Source organism: Jaculus jaculus, chromosome 15 (genome assembly GCF_020740685.1).
Source record: "Jaculus jaculus isolate mJacJac1 chromosome 15, mJacJac1.mat.Y.cur, whole genome shotgun sequence".
Lineage (NCBI taxonomy): Eukaryota > Metazoa > Chordata > Mammalia > Rodentia > Dipodidae > Jaculus > Jaculus jaculus.
Window position 1 is genome coordinate 55,318,018 of NC_059116.1, and position 16,177 is coordinate 55,334,194.

At 39.9% G+C, this 16,177-nt stretch overlaps 1 non-coding gene and 1 pseudogene across 1 annotated transcript; both read left to right on the plus strand.

Moving 5' to 3' along the window:
* Positions 1-1,778: 1,778 nt before the first annotated feature.
* LOC101600180 lies at positions 1,779-4,519 on the plus strand (annotated as a pseudogene).
* An 11,208-nt stretch (positions 4,520-15,727) lies between these two features.
* On the plus strand, positions 15,728-15,918 carry LOC123455231. The gene has a single exon (XR_006633773.1). It is a non-coding gene; the product is annotated as a U2 spliceosomal RNA (small nuclear RNA).
* Positions 15,919-16,177: the final 259 nt, after the last annotated feature.

Genomic DNA, 16,177 nt, shown 5'->3' on the forward strand with positions numbered 1-16,177 from the left:
AATAAACTAAGAGGAAAAATAAAATAAATTCCTCAGGCAAAAGAAAAATAAACCATCATGAAGACATAAATTTAAGAAAAAGTAAAGAGCAACAACAAGGGCAAATATACAGGTAAATGTAAATAAATACTAACTCTTTGCATTAAAATGATTATTTATGGGGCTTCAAGTGTGTGTAAAATTAAACACATGGCCATGGTAACATAAACTAATGGAATTCATGTTTTAGGTTAGCAGTTTTTTAAAGAAAAAACAAGCATGATTTTCATAGAACAGTAATGAGGTAAAGATTCACATTAAGATTTTTAAGGCAGCTAGTAAAATAAACATCAAATGGGTTAACAAGAATAAAATGGAATAATTAATTATCTCAATACAAAAGGATGATTTAAATAATTTTATTAAATTATTGAAGATTTTCAACTTGAGTTGCTATTGTCCTATTATATCAAAATGCCTACTATCATGTGACCAGATTTTTTTACAAAAGAGCAAATATATACTTAGACAAGATGTAAATATCAATTGCAATAAAAATTTAAACATTTTAAAGTTTAATTTTTAATGTTTTGAGGGTGAGCATTTATTTGTCATCACTGAAACTTGATACTTCCCATTAGACCTGACTTGTGAGTCATAATATGAGAATCAGAATGTTTGATACATTTAAAATTTTGAAAAAAAAATCACACACTGTACCCATTGCTATATGTGCCTCTTGAAATCCAGTTTCTCTTATAGGCCATCTCTTTAATGCTGGGATTGTTCTTTCCTTCCATCCCAGACTTTCTTTCTTCTTGCTTGAACCTTCACCTATGTGTTTACAAGGGTAAATTTGGTGTCATGTCAGAGTGCTTAGCCCATTAACCTCTTGATATACTCCAAAGGAGGTCCCACTCAAATAGTGGAAGTCAGTTAAAGATTGGGCTGCCTTGAGTCTTATTATTTGAAATCCTACAGTCCAAGAGAAAATCAGGACTAAGCTGATTACAAGTAAATCAGGAGCTGTGACTCACTGGAGCCAGCATCTGTATTTACAGTAAATAAAATAAGTTGAGTTACCTATCTGAATTGAGGAAACAAGATCCATATGAGGACTTGCATGAGGAGCAGCAAAGGAGGGGACTCCTGCTACTTTACCAGTGAGAATGTTGGAAAATTATTAAACTCTGGCCTTGGTTTATTTATCTATCAGATGGATATAGTAATGATACCTATCTAATAGAGTAGACACAAGTCATATACAACATTAATAATAATTTAATAATAATTTTTCTTTCCCGGAAGTAAAACTTTTTAATATACTTGTTTTTAAAACCCATGCAAAAAGAAATGAGAATCCAAATATATATATATATATATATATATATATATATATATATATATATATATATATACACACACACACACACACATACATACACACACACACACACACACACACACACACACACACACATATATATATGAAGTTTTTGGTCTGAATTTAAGCCGCTCCCTGCTATGAAGCTCCCAGAAGTTACTGATCATACCTGAAGGATATCTCTACCTGTTGGTGGTATGGGATGAAGTGAGTAAGAAGCAGAGAGATGCCACCTCTACTAGGTCTTCTGCTGACTGCCCTGCTCATGAGAATGTAAGCAGTTCCTTCCCTTCCTTCCAATTCTCCTCTGTTGTTGACTCAGCAGAAAGTAAGAACCATAAAAGGCCACTTGATAAAGTGACCAGGAACTCTTTGATTCATCTAGTGCCCAGAACAATGGAAGGAAGGGGTCACTATGGATGTAAGTAGAAGTAGTGTACTTTGAAGACAAAGTATAATATAGCAGCAAAAGTGCCAGGAACAGCAGAGCTCTTTGTGGCACTTTTAAAGTTCATCAGTGTAAAGGTTAAATTCTACTGTTGTCAACTTCATAAGATTAGAAATCAGTAGGAGACATGCTTCTTGGGTAGTTGTGTGAGGTAATTTCCAGGAAGGATTGATAGAGGGTAGAGATTTTCCCTAAAGTGAACAACCCACTTAGTGGTGTAGTACATACAAAGGAGCCATAGGAAAATACAAGGTTTTTGTCTGGCTATCCATGCTACTGGCTGGTGTGAACTTCTACCTGCCCAGACATTGGAACCAGCTTCATCAGCCTCCCAATGGGGGCTGAAGATCAGCAGCTCTTCACGAATCCTTAAGGCCTTCCACACCAAATTGGGACTGCTAAAGTATCTACCCTTGTGGATTGAACAGCTACTGTGTTCTCAGACTCTCCAGCGACTGTTGGACTACCCAGTCTGTATCTCATCAGCTAATCTAATAAATTCTCCTTACAACACATTCTGTTGGTTTTGTGATCTAGAGAAACTGACTGATACAATCAGAGAAAACAAAACAAAACAAAACAAAAATCAAAATACATACCTGCTTGCAGATCTCCATGAGACCTGATTCCAAGGAAGTGTCCAGGCATCTTGGGATTCCTGCATGGCTTCCATCTGAGCCTGATATACCATGTGCCTCAGTGTGCCTCAGAAAATGAAGACCATCAAGTACCAGAGCATTACTTCTTTTCAGAACTGTAGAAGGCAATACCAATCCCAAAGTAGTTAAAGACACTGATGTTAACATACCAGGAACATTTTATGTCCATCCTCACTCTGAGAATAACCTGGGTCCTACTTCTCCCTGCCAGACATCAATTTGGGCTTAGTGAATAATCAGGATCACAAAATTGTCTAGCCATAGTGAAAATATGTCTTATTCCTTTGATGTCAATGGATTTTTTCCATATCTGATCTAAAGGACCCAAACATAACAACTCTTCATGAACCATGTTGTATGTTTGGAACTACAGAAAAAATCCTTATATCACAAATGCAGAAAAGGGAAATATTAAAAAGAAAGAGCATGTATCTCACAAATGGATCGTGTGTGTGTGTGTGTGTGTGTGTGTGTGTAAGGAAGTAGAGGTGATTGTAAGGGCTTTGAAGCTAGAAAGGAGGTCAGAGGAAGATTGAGAGATGCCAAGGAAGGAAGGAAGAGTTCTATGACTCAGCTGACATGTAATTGTTAAGGAGGGTGGAAGAACATGTATGAAGTAGAAGGATGGTACAGCCGAGGGGAAGAAGAATTAATATAAACAACTTTTAAAATGACATAATGAAACCTAATGTGTGTGTTAACTTTAAAACATTTAAATAATAATAAAAAAAGGTTCAGTGGTTAGGAGAGGACTATATGATTATGGCAATTGGTAGGAATGAGAATTTACATTATCTAACCTTGGGAGCCAGACATCCCTGGAGAATCAAAACTGTCTCTGCCATATCTTGGCAGCATGAAGTTATGTAAACTTAGCTGCCTGAGAGTTTGATTTCCTCACTTGCAAAATGGGAGAATGCTACCTCCTTTGCTTTGGAGGTTTGGTTTATGAACTTTCTTTTTTTCTTAAATATTATATTCCTTTATTTGAAGCAGGAAGGAGAGAGAAAGAAAGAGACTGATATTATATATAGAGAGAATGGGTGATCCAGGGCCTCCAGTCACTGCAAATGAACTCCAGGTGCATGCACTGCTTTGTGAATCTGGGGATGCTGGGAATCAAACCTGGGTCCTTAAGACTTTCCACACAAGCATCTTAACTGCTAATCCATATTCTCTGCAGCCCAGCTTATTAACTTTTTCAGGAGAAGTGAAGACTGCAAAGGGCTTCATTGGGCCTGGGCTACTGGCATCAAGGCTGGCTGCATGCTGCTGTCCATGCTCACACAGTTTGACCAAGGTTAAATTTGCAATGAACTGATGTGCTCAGCTAAAGATATTGGACTGAGAGATATAAGATTTAAAAAAGGGAAATCTCAAATAAGTTTAAAATTTACTGGCACAGAGACTGAGTTTAGGTTACTGAAGCTGCCATTGTCAAACACATTAGCAATCTTAAGGAAAATGGTCCAATTGCTTTACATTAAATAAAAATGGAGACCCCCCCCCCACCAGGCACAGCTGAGGGGGAGAAGGGCACCCTAAAATGGGAGGTTGATGCTCAGGCCATGGCCAGACTGAGTGACGTGCTTCCCTTGGTTGTCAGTGAGGAACCAGGACACTGAAGCGCTCCACACACAGCTGCCAATGATCCCTAGGTAGCAGAGGTAACAGCAGCTGGAGTCCAAGGCCTATGGGCCACCTACCACTGGGTCCTTGATAAAGTAGAGCTGATGCTGCCAGAGAAATTGAGGCTGTTTTACAACCACCCAGCAGGCCCTAAAACAGATTTTTCTTCTGGGCTCCAATTATGAAATGGGGCTTGGTGTGTGCTGGATTAGCTGACATGGCCAGACCTGCAGAGAAACTCAACATTGGTCAGTCTGCTGTGTTGATGGCTACAGGATTTATTTGGTCAAGATACTCCAAAATTGGAGTCTGTTTGCTGTTAATTTCTTTGTGAGGGCAGCAGGAATCTCTCAGTTCTTTTGTATTTGGAGACATAACCAAGAACTAAAAGCTAAAGTAATCAACCAAGAGAGTTGCTGAACATCTGAACAATATAGATGTAGACATAACTGTTGGGACACTGTTTATCTGATTATTAACATGAAGATGATAAACTGCTAACATTTGGAAGGAACAACAAACCTAGCTGTAACTATGAATTAAAACATGATTACACAGAAAAACAAAGTAAAATTTTAATAACAACACTCTTTACATATGACTTAAGGAACCTGTGTATGGGTATCATTAACATTTATTCTACTATTTGTCTGTAACAAATCATACTTGGAAAAAATGGAGAATATGCCTAAGGTGATTCTATCCCAGAAAGATGAAATAGTAGGAATACGAAGTCTTTTGAATGGAGATTTGAAAAGAAGGAAATTGCTCTTCAAAGTCTAGATTTATGTCATCCCTGAATTATGAATATGACTGTGCCCCACACACCTGATATTAGTTTTGGAAATATGAAAAATGCATGGAGTGGCTCATAAAGTACACTGGGCTCCAGGAGCTGCTTCTGAGAGCCATAATATAGGCAGTGTGTGATGACCCTGATGAAGAGGATAGTGAAGCCATTTGGAAGATAAACCATGTTTTGCATGGAGATCTGAAAGTGTTTTGGATATACCAGGACTGTGCAAGAGCTACCATGGGGCACTGGTGGCCCAAGATGGAAATTTTCCCTGGCTATGAAGCTCAACTGGGGTGGCAGAATTGGAAAATCCAGAGACTGCAAGTCACTGGTTATGATATCCAACTTGTACTACAAATGTTTGATGTTTGCTTGATTGTTATTGAGTTTGCATTGGTCTAGTCTCTCTTTGTTATGCCTTGAAAGTATTTACTCTGTACCTTTATATGCTGAAAGTATATAACTTGTTTTGATTTTACAGAATCCACAGGTAAAAGAGACTGTCTTAAATTTCAAATGAGACTCAAGACTTTAGAATTATCTTAAGTTGCTAAAGACTGTGGGGAACTTTGAATTTTGATTGACCACAATATACAATGTGAGATGATCATGAATCTATTTGATGCCAGGCACTAAATGTGGTAGTTTAAATGAATGTCTCTTAGTAGATACAGGAGTTTTATTCAAGCTTGTAACTTAGATCTCCAGTTTTCTGGCTGGAGGAGGTTACTATTGGCAGATCCTAATGTCCAGCTCCAAGGTGTGTTTGGGAGAGGATATATTTCCAAAAGACATGCAGAATGCTAGAGTTCTGCCATTATGGGGTTCCTGAAGTGTGCATTCTTGTGCTTGTACTCATTGCTTTCCCCTCTGTGTGGACCTGTGAAAGTGAGCCAGTTTCTTCTGCCATTATGGAACTTTCCTGCAGTTTGTAAGCTTCATTTAAATCCCTTCCTCCCATAACTGTGCCAGTTTTGGAAGTTTATCCCAGCAACTAAAGCTGAGTACAACAGAGGGAGATATCATATGATTGATCTCTAGCACTGAACAGGGAGAGTAGGAAGAGAGAGAGATCAATTAGGATTGATCCTTAGCATGAAGGGAGGAAGTGGGGAGGGAGGAGGAGATCCCTAGCACTAAAGGGGGAGAAAGTGGTCAGTGAAGGAGGAAAAGAGAGAGATACTAGAATTCACCTATCTATTTTGTCCAAGGTAAAACTATCAAAAGCACCTTTTAAACAAAGCATTTCTACCCTCAACATTATATAAACTACTGATTATTGAAGGAATTTTTGACATAGGTCATACTATGTAAAGCTGGATGCCATCACATGAACATCTGTAATACCAGCATGCCTAGGGTGGGAAGAGAGACAGATACAGAAGAATCCCTAGAAGCTCACAGACTGGCTAGCCTGGTGAACACAGAAGTGCACAGTAAGACCCTGCCTCAAACAAGGTGAAAGGTGAGGACTAACACCTAAAGTTGTCTTTGAACTCTAGTATGCCCTGTGATATGTGCATGCTCATAGTCACACACATACACACACACCTATACACATCAAAAAGAAAGAAACAAACAAAGAAAGAAAGAACAAAGGAAGAAAGAAGGTTCATGAACTGGCAGCACAGTGAACTGATTCCTTTCTAAACAGGCTTGTGGAGAACTGTCTAGATTCCCTATTAGATGTGACTATTTCACTCTCACCTAAGGATTCTTAATTTGAACTAGTATTGTGATACTAGATCAGCCACTAGCTACTAGTGGCCCTCCTAAGCTTGAATTCAGTAAAGTAATAATAATAAGTCAAGCTTCTTAGTCATATAAGCCACAACAGCTATAGCAATTCATAGATTCTGCAGTGGGTTCACAGATAGAAAATTCCTCCATCGGCATCCTATTGGTCAGAGCTATTTGCTCTGGTCTACCATGTCTCTCTTTCTCTATGCTCCCACAGTCTGTGATACTGGGACTGAGCCCATGTGATGAGGCAACTGTGGACATTGGATAGTAAGAGAAGCTCCTCTTTAAAGATGCAGAAACTAGGAAAAAAGTCAAAAGAACCTGAGGTTAGACTTTAGACTCATGCTCTTCCAAGATAGCTTCTCATCTTTTGACATCACAGTCTAAATATAGAAACAGAAATCTGCATAGTAACTAAGTAGTTCTTCTACAATGTAGTTCTTCAGCTAAAAGCAAGTTGTCCACTTAAAATGGTCTGACTTCAAAGGTCAAGTTAAGATCCAAAGTCTCTAAAACATGAGCCTCACATTTTACTGCTGTGGTACTATGAAATGCACACTTGATCTTCCTCCCATTTCCTAGCATATACAACTCCTAAAACTCATATAATCTTCAAAATGATAGCATCTGTGGTAGTTTGATTCAGGTGTGCCTAATGAACATTATGTGTTCTGAATGCTGTGTCCCCAGCTGATGACAGTTTGGGAATTAAAACCCTCCTGGAGGTGGTATGTTGTTGGAGGTGGGTTTATGGGTGTTAAAACTAGGTTCCTTTTTGCCAGTGTTTGGCATAATCTTCTGCTGATGTTGTTCATCTGATGGTGATGAGGAGGTGATGACTACCCTCTGCTCATGCCATTGGGTTTTCCCTGCCATCATGGAGCTTCCCCTCAAGTCTGTAATCCAAAATAAACCTTTTAGCCACAAACTGCTCTTGTTCAAGTGTTTCCATCCAGCAATGTGAACCTGACTGCGACATTAAAGTTGATACCTAGAAGTGGTATCATTACTTCTAGAAACCTGACTGTGTGGTTTTGGGCCTTTTGGAGTTGATTATCAAGAAGAATGTAGAAGGATTTGAAACCTTGGCCTAAGAGACACCTTGCAGTGCTGTAAGTACAGCTTAATGGACTATTCTGGTCAGAATTGAAAGACCTGAATGTAGTAAAGAACTATGGTCTGTGAGGTTTGGCTTATGAGGGTGAGAAAGAGCTTTGGCTGGACTGGGCTAGAAGCACTTTGTGTGGGAGGCTTGTTGTTAGGTCTGTGTCCTGAGAACTTGTGCAGGTTTACTTTGCATAGCAACAGACTGGTATGAGCAGAGGAATATGGCACAGAAACTAAATCTTTGGGCCAAAACTTCTGCCCATTCAGCTGTGGTTATATGAGAGATTGCAACCATTGTGATTGGGCCAGCTGACCTGCACTGGGACAACAGAAAGAATGCAGAGTCTTTTGAAGGGGCCTGAATGCTGAAGGCATGTCCTGTTCTTCAAAGTCTGCTTTATTCCAACCGCCTTCCCCCCAAGGATTAGCAAATTGGCACCCCACCTGGCATTGTGGAGTATGAAAAATGCAGGAAAGTGAGGTTCATTGAATTTGCAGCATGGTCTTGTGTTTTGCAAATGGCCATTTTTTGCAGTGTGAGTGTTTATTCTGTGCCATTATGGGTTTGGAGGATCTCTGGTATTATGGTGCAATTAAAAGACCTTGGATTATGTGGATGTTTTAACACTATTAGGATTGATAAAAACTATGGGGACATTTAAAGTTGTACTGAGTGTATTGTGCTTTACATCATAGTTGGTTATTCGTTTATGGGGTGAAGGGCAAAATGTGGTGGTTTGATTCAAGTGTCCTCCATAATTTTTAGGTGTTCTGAATGCCATGTCCCTAGCTGATGGCAATTTGGGAATTAAACTCTCCTGGAGGTGGTGTATTGTTGGAGGGGTGTTTATGGGTGTTAAAACCAGTTTCTTCTTGCCAGTGTTTGGCACACTGTCCTGCTGAGGTTGCCATCTGATGTTGGTAAGGATGTGATATCCACCCTCTGCTCATGCCAGTGTTTTCCCCTGCCATCATGGAGATTTTACTTGAGTCTTTAAGGCAAAATGAACCTTTTGTCCCCAAGCTGCTCTTGGTCAGATGTTTCCTGCCAGAAATGGGAACCTGACTACAACAGCATATTTTTATAGGCTAATGAGTTGACTGATGGCTGGCAATCCCTAGGTACTTCAGGATAGGACCTAGTCACCAATGCATGATTAAAAAATCAGGAGCATCAGCCTCTTCCCTCAACATGAAAGAAAAGGACAGGGCTGAAATTCAGTTGATCATATAGGGCCAATGACTCACCAAGTATGCCTGTGGAATGAAGTCTCCAGAAAAACCTGAAGTGACAGGGTCTGGGCAATTTATAAATAACTGAACATTTGGAAGTTAATATAGGCTGCACCCAGATAGGACATAGAAGCTGAACACCCTTCATACTTCACTCTATTTGATTCTTCATATGTATCCTTAGTAATATCCTTTCCAATAAACTGAGAAGTGTAAGTGCTTACCTGAGTTCTGTGAGCTATTCAAGAAAATTGATAGAACCCAAAGAAGGGTTGTGGGAAAACTGATTGATTGTTTGACTGATGGTTGGTCAGAAGCAAAGGTCCATAACCTGGGGCTTATGACTGGCATGGGAAATGGTGGGTAAGACCTAGGGCCCAAGCCCTCCACATATAGGATCCAGCACTGTTTCCAGGAATCCAATGTCCTCATGGGAGTAGATCAGAGGATCCCAGTCAGTGTTTGCTGCTGCCAGTGGATAGAAGGCCTCACAAATTCTGAGGCTTTGACAGTCTGTGTTGATTGTTGTGATGTGATAGGGAGAAAATGGTTTGTTTTCCCAATACCACTGTGTAGGAAATAACTTCCTTCTAATCTCCTCTGCCATCCTATATAGTGGCTGGCTTTTCCAGGATACTCCTTACCAGTACCAGGCCTGGCCTTTTGTAAGTGTGAAGGAAAATCAATGCTAGTAATGCGTATCCTTATAGGCAGGTCTAGGTTCAATAATGCAGCCTGCATTGGCAGCTAAATGGCCAATAAAAGCCTCTCTGCTAAAATCCCAAAGGAGTGAAAGAACCTCTGCCTAATGGACACTTCACAGATCTGGTCTTGATTTGTATTTATTCTAAACCAATTTCAGGTCGATGCAAAAGAAATACAAAAATCTTTGAAGTTCTGAAAAACATGACTTCAAAGATGTTTCCTTTCTATTTCATTGAATCTGCTTTTTAAGACTCCTGCATATCTAAAAAAATCTTTGTTGAAAGATTTTATGTCTTTGTGAAAGATTTTATATCCTGATTGACTTTACAAGAGCCTTTGAAATCAAGGAAAATTAAATTTCTTTTTAGCTATATAATAGCTTTTACTTCTGTCAAACACTTTGGGGAATCTAGCCTCATAAAATTCTACATTTCCTTTTTAAATTTTTTTTAAAAAAATTTTGTTTGTTTATTTTTATTTATTTGAGAGGGAGAGTGAGAGAGAGAGAGGTTGGGTGTGCCAGGGCTTCCAGCCACTGCAAATGAACTCCAGACATGTGCGCCCCCTTGTGCATCTGGCTAACTTGGGTCCTGGGGAATTGAGCCTTGAACTGGGGTCCTTAGGCTTCACAGGCAAGTGCTTAACTGTTAACCCATCTCTCCAGCCCCAATTATACATTTCTATATGAAATTATAAACCCATTTTTTCCCCTGGGAAATGTAGTTTTAATCATATGGGCAAGCCAATACTATCAGGGTTTAACAATACTTATGTACTAAAATATTTACCTCTTAAAAATTAATAGTTTTGGGCTGGAGAGATGGCTTAGCGGTTAAGCGCTTGCCTGTGAAGCCTAAGGACCCCGGTTCGAGGCTCGGTTCCCCAGGTCCCACGTTAGCCAGATGCACAAGGGGGCGCACGCGTCTGGAGTTCGTTTGCAGAGGCTGGAAGCCCTGGCGCGCCCATTCTCTCTCTCTCCCTCTCTCTGACCTTCTCTCTGTGTCTGTCGCTCTCAAATAAATAAATAAAAATTAAAAAAAAAAAAATTAATAGTTTTATCATGAAGTATTCACCAAGGTTTTACTTATTTAGGATTTATTTTTACTTGTTTATTTTTAGTGTTTTTTATTAGTTATGTATACAGTGTGTATACAGCCATGCTGGTACCATCATTAGCCTCCTCCATGTCCTCCCCACTCTGCAAGGGCCCTCCTCCTTGGGGGAATGTGCGTTGTGCATTGTGGGAGTAGCCATCAGGCAATGTCTTTGTACATAGTGTCCCAACATGTAGTGCTAATAATCTTTCCATCCCTGTTCCACAAACTTCCCTGGGCCACATTGGGTTTAACTTAGGTCTACTTCAGTGATGAGGTCTTGGGAGCCTGTGTGTCTCTGGATATCTGGTTTGGTAGGAGTGGAGTGTTCTCTGTGTCTATCTCCTTCACCCTCGTGCTGGTACCAGGTTTACCAAGAAAGAGCACTCTTGCTCATTTCCTCAATTACTCTATGGTTTCAGCCGGGGCACTGATGAGGTGCAATGGTATGATTTTCTCCTCAGAATCTTTATCCATCTGAAAAAGAGAAGCAAATTCTCCAACAGAGAGTGAAGTCAGCACCAGATAAATGGGATAGAGAGAATTTAATAGGTAAATAGGCCCTCTTGTGGCCCACAATTGGTGGGAACTTAATAATGGAGAGCTGGCTTGTTTTTTGGATAAGGTTCTGACTTGTTTCCCAGATTCAGCAATGAGTTCTGTTCTACTGAGTAGATCTGTTAGCCAAATAAAGAACAGTTGGCCATCCACCATGGCTGTGTGCCACTATTGCACTTGTGTGAGCATCATGTCAGGTTGTTTGCTGTTGAGTAGCTTAGACCATGAGTTGCTTGGACAGAGATTGGTCATTTCCCCCCAGTCACTCATGTAGCACCTTCTGGCACTAGACAAGCTGTCTGGGGACTGACTCTCTTCCAGTTTCCAGCCAGGTCATTTCACATTCTTTACAAATAGCATATGATGTCTTTAGCAGTAGGGCCTTACCACTAACTTTTGGTGGGTCATCAAGTACTCTGACACAAATCTATCTTCTTTCGGGAAACTTTGTTGGTCTATATGATCAACAGTTCACTGTGGATGTTAACTGCCTCCTGGTACTGGGAGTTACAGGCCAGTGCCAAGGAAAAGAAGGAAGAAAAAGATAGGTAATATAAAAGAGAAAGAGAGAAGAAGGAAGGAGAGAGAAACAGGAGACGATTAGGTTAGTCTTCATCATACCCACTCCAGGGCTCTGTGACTCAGGTGTTCCCTCTATGGACCTGATTAAGGTTCAAGCACTAAGTCTATTTTTTAGGATACAGAATTTTATGGGACCATTGCTACTGGGTCCAGTTTTGTGTCTCCCACTCCACTCTTGCAGTTGCCCTCCCCTCCCATCCCACCCTCCCTATTGTCCAGTCCTCAAGATGCTTATTAGGTATGTCAGCATCCCAGGCAGATTCAGGTTAGAAGCCACAGCTGAGTGAGACCATGCAATGATTATCTTTCCATGATAGGGTGAGTTCACTAAGAATGATCTGTTCCAGGTTCAACCATTTTTCTTCAAATTTCATTGTCTCATTTTTCCTTACTGATGTGTAGAATTCCATCATGTAGATATACCACATCTTGGCTATCCATTGTCTAATGATGGACATCTAGGTTGATTCCAGCCCTTAGCTATTATGAATTGGGCTGCTATAAACATGGTTTAGCAAAACTCTCTGAACAGAGGCATGGACCTTTTGGGGTAAATGCCCCATAGGAGAAAATAACTGGGTCTGTTGGTAACTCTATAGTCAACCTTTTTAGGAGTTTCCATATTGCTTTTCAAAGTGGTTGTGCCATCTTACATTCCCACCAACAGTGAATGAGGGTTCCTAATTCTCTACATCCTCACCAGCATTTGTTTTCATTTGATTTTTTTTTAATGTTTGCTATCCCTACTGGGGTAAGATGAAATGACATAGTTGTTTTAATTTGCAGTTTCCTGATGATTAGGGATGATGACCATTTTCTTAAGTGTGTGTTTGCCATTTGTATTTCTTCCTCTGTGAACTCCCTGTATAGTTCTTTGCCCCATTTTGTAAGTGGGTTGTTTGACTTTTATTGCTTAGGTTTTTGAGTTCTTTGTAGATTCTAGAAATTAGGCCTCTGTCAGTTGAATAACCAGCAAAAAATTTCTCCCATTATGTGGGTAATATATTGGCTCTGCTTATTGTATGTATGCAAATACTATTAGGGTTTAACAACACTTACATCCTTAAGTACTTACCTCCTAAAAGTTCTAATAGCCTTATCATGAAGTATCCACCAAGGTTTTTTTTTAATTTATTTTTACTCTTTTTTACTTGTTTATTTTTTTCAGTGATACATAATAGAATAATATAAGCTAAGACATCTTATTAACTGCTGTAAATGCTGGAAAAATTCAAGACAAACAGGTATTTTCTATGAAATGCAGCAATGCCAGATGACAAGAGAAATTAAAGACAACTTGGGAGGCTGGAGATGCAGCAGTTCAATGCTAGAGTGTGCTTAGCATGCATGATGCCCTAGGTCCAATCCTCAGCACCACAGAAAAGAAAGAAAAACAATTAAAAGATTCTTTATTTGTCTAAGAACTCCAATGGGAGAAAGCTGTATGAATGAGAGATTGTTATTTAGCTCTGCATTTCTCAGGTAAGAACCTGAAGAGTAGACATTCACAGCATAAACAGTGGTACATTCCAGGGTCCTTGGTCAGATGGATCTCACTGAAAGACTAAAAATATAGATATATAGTATGAAAGTTTTCAATCATACCAGCAGGAGGTGATATAGCAAGTTTAAATACAAGAGAGGAGCTAAAGGTAAGGCTCAGTGGCAAAGTACTTTTCTAATATAGGCAAGGTCTTAAAAGTTTCAATCCCTAGAATCAGAATAAACAAACAAGCAACAGCAGCAACAATAAAACAACAACAAAACACTACAACTCACTAAGTTAAGTCTCCAAACCAAACATATCACCAAAGGAACATTATGATCACCCAGGGAAGCCATCTGCAAGCTTGTTTACTGCCTTGCCTTTACTGTGTCAAATATTCCAGTGGTGACAGGAATAATGCTCTGTATTTATGTAGCATCTTTCATCCCAGAACATCAAAGTCTGTTATGGAAAAGTGAGAAGAACCAGTTTCATCCTCTGCTGTCTTGCATAATTTTACTCTCTCATTTCAAAGGAATTAAAACAACAGGAATCTAAATACTTGTCTAAACCACTTTGAAATCTCCAATTAAAGATAGTGTTGGGAGCCATAAAGCAAAAGCCTCTCCATTTTGCCTGGGCCTGCTCATAAACTGACTCATTACTCAGAAAGCTGGTCCATCTAGCTTTCTGTTAGGTACTTCTGGAACCGGTCAGCAGGCTGCTTACAGAATCTTATCTTTTGCAAAAGGCCAGTTTACGGTCAGGATGTGAAGCCTGGTGCAGTCAGGATGTTAAGCCAGTGAGGCAAGATTAGATGAACACCTAATTACATCCCCTCTAGGTTTCCTGACAACTCCTTGCCCTGGCCACGTCCCCTTCCCCCTACAACCCTATATAAACCTATGTGCAAGAATAAACTCTTGAGGCCGTGACAAACATCTAGCATGGTCTCCTTCTTGTGTCTGTTTGCCTACTTTCATTCAGGTTGATTTTCACCTCACTTCTTTGTTCGACTCCCTGCTGGCCAGGGCAAATGGTGCCCGAACATGAGGCCCGAGGTACGAAGAAAGACCTGAACGTCGCTCGAGTGGACGGCCGTCCCAGCCATTAGACCACCACCCCACCGGAGGGGTGAGTGAAGGTCTGCATAGAGGTCACTACAGGCAATACACCTGTAAAACAGACCCGCACCACTATCGACACAGAAAAATGCTCGCCTGCGAAACTGATCTGATTGAGGTAAGTGATGAATTTTAGGCAATTAAAGTAAAGACTATTGAGTCATTTTTTTCAAGGCACAAGAACTGCGGGACTTCCTTTTTGCACTTCTCTTCCTCCTTTTACTTTTGGTTGGTGCCATCGCATGGAATTGCAACATAGCGACAGGGCCACTGAAGCCTTTTGGCCAGGGCTACCCTCTGGCATTGGCTGAAGGCCCCTAGCTCCCTGTGCGAATCCAGACAGCCCATTTGGGTGTTGGCAAAGACCCCCTATCTAGCCTCTCTTCCTATCAACAAAACTGGGTACGCAACAGCCAGTAAGTGCTCTTAGAGTGGCTGCCAGCTCTTAGAATTGCACTCAGACTCACGGTAGGCCCACCGGGAAACCCCCGTGCCAGTTCTCCGACCGGGATTGTTGCCGTCTGGTCTTGCCGTTTCTCCTCTTTCCTTTTCTGTCATGGGACAGACCCTAAGTAAGCATAAACTGTTGAAAGGCTTAAAACTTCTCTCAAGACATAAGGAACATGGGTTAAAAAAAATTAGCAAAGAGTAAAAAGGAGCTAATTGCCATAGTAAAAGATATTTTAAAAACACAAGAAATTGAGATTGCTTCAATTTCTTTAAGCAAATTTTTTAATTTTATCAGGAGGATTTGTTCTTGTTCTTGTGTGTGTATATGTGTATATGTGTTTATGTGTGCTCATTGTGCTTGCTAGTCATGTCATGTTTGTGACTGTTTGTAACTAAAGAGATGAGATGGACACAGGTGATATTCCTTTCTCTTCTAGAGAATGATTTCAAGGAAATCAAAGACCTAAGCATAGAAATTAAAAAGGAAAAGTTAAATGTCTTTTAAGGAGTGAATTTGCCAGATATTTGTTCTAGGTCAAGTTCACCTTACATAGAGGATTATTAAAAACAACAAAACTTCTTCTAAAGAGGGAACTTATAATTTGAGCCAGCCTGCCTCAAGATAACAATATTTGCCTTAATTTAGTGTCTTATTGATATTAATGACATAAAATTTTGTTAGACTACTCACTTGTTAGTGAGTAATAGGATTAATTGGTGTAATTTTTTAATAGCCTTATAAGAAAGATAATCACTTCTCGGCCTTTTGGCTAAGATCAAGTGTAGTATCTGTTCTTATCAGTTTAATATCTGATATGTCCTCTATCCGAGGACAATATATTAAATGGATTTTTGGAGCTTGGAGTTGGAATAGGAGCTTGCTCCATCCACTCCATGCATTAACCTGGTATTGCAGTACTTCCAGGAACGGTGCACCCCCTTGGGGGAATTAAAAAAAAAGAGAAAAGATAATTAATGATGGGGTGAGATGAATTGCTTGAAGGAACTGGAAAAGGATTTTTCAATGTTGGAACATAGAATGCTCATTAAAAATGCTGTTTGAGTGGTACTGAGAATGTTAAAGTATGTGGACAAAGATGTGCATATATAGGAAAGAATTTTCAGGCTAAACCTAAACGCCATGCCTAAAGTTAGAGATTCTTCAACTGTTTACAGACTCTTAAGGATACTCTAAAAGTT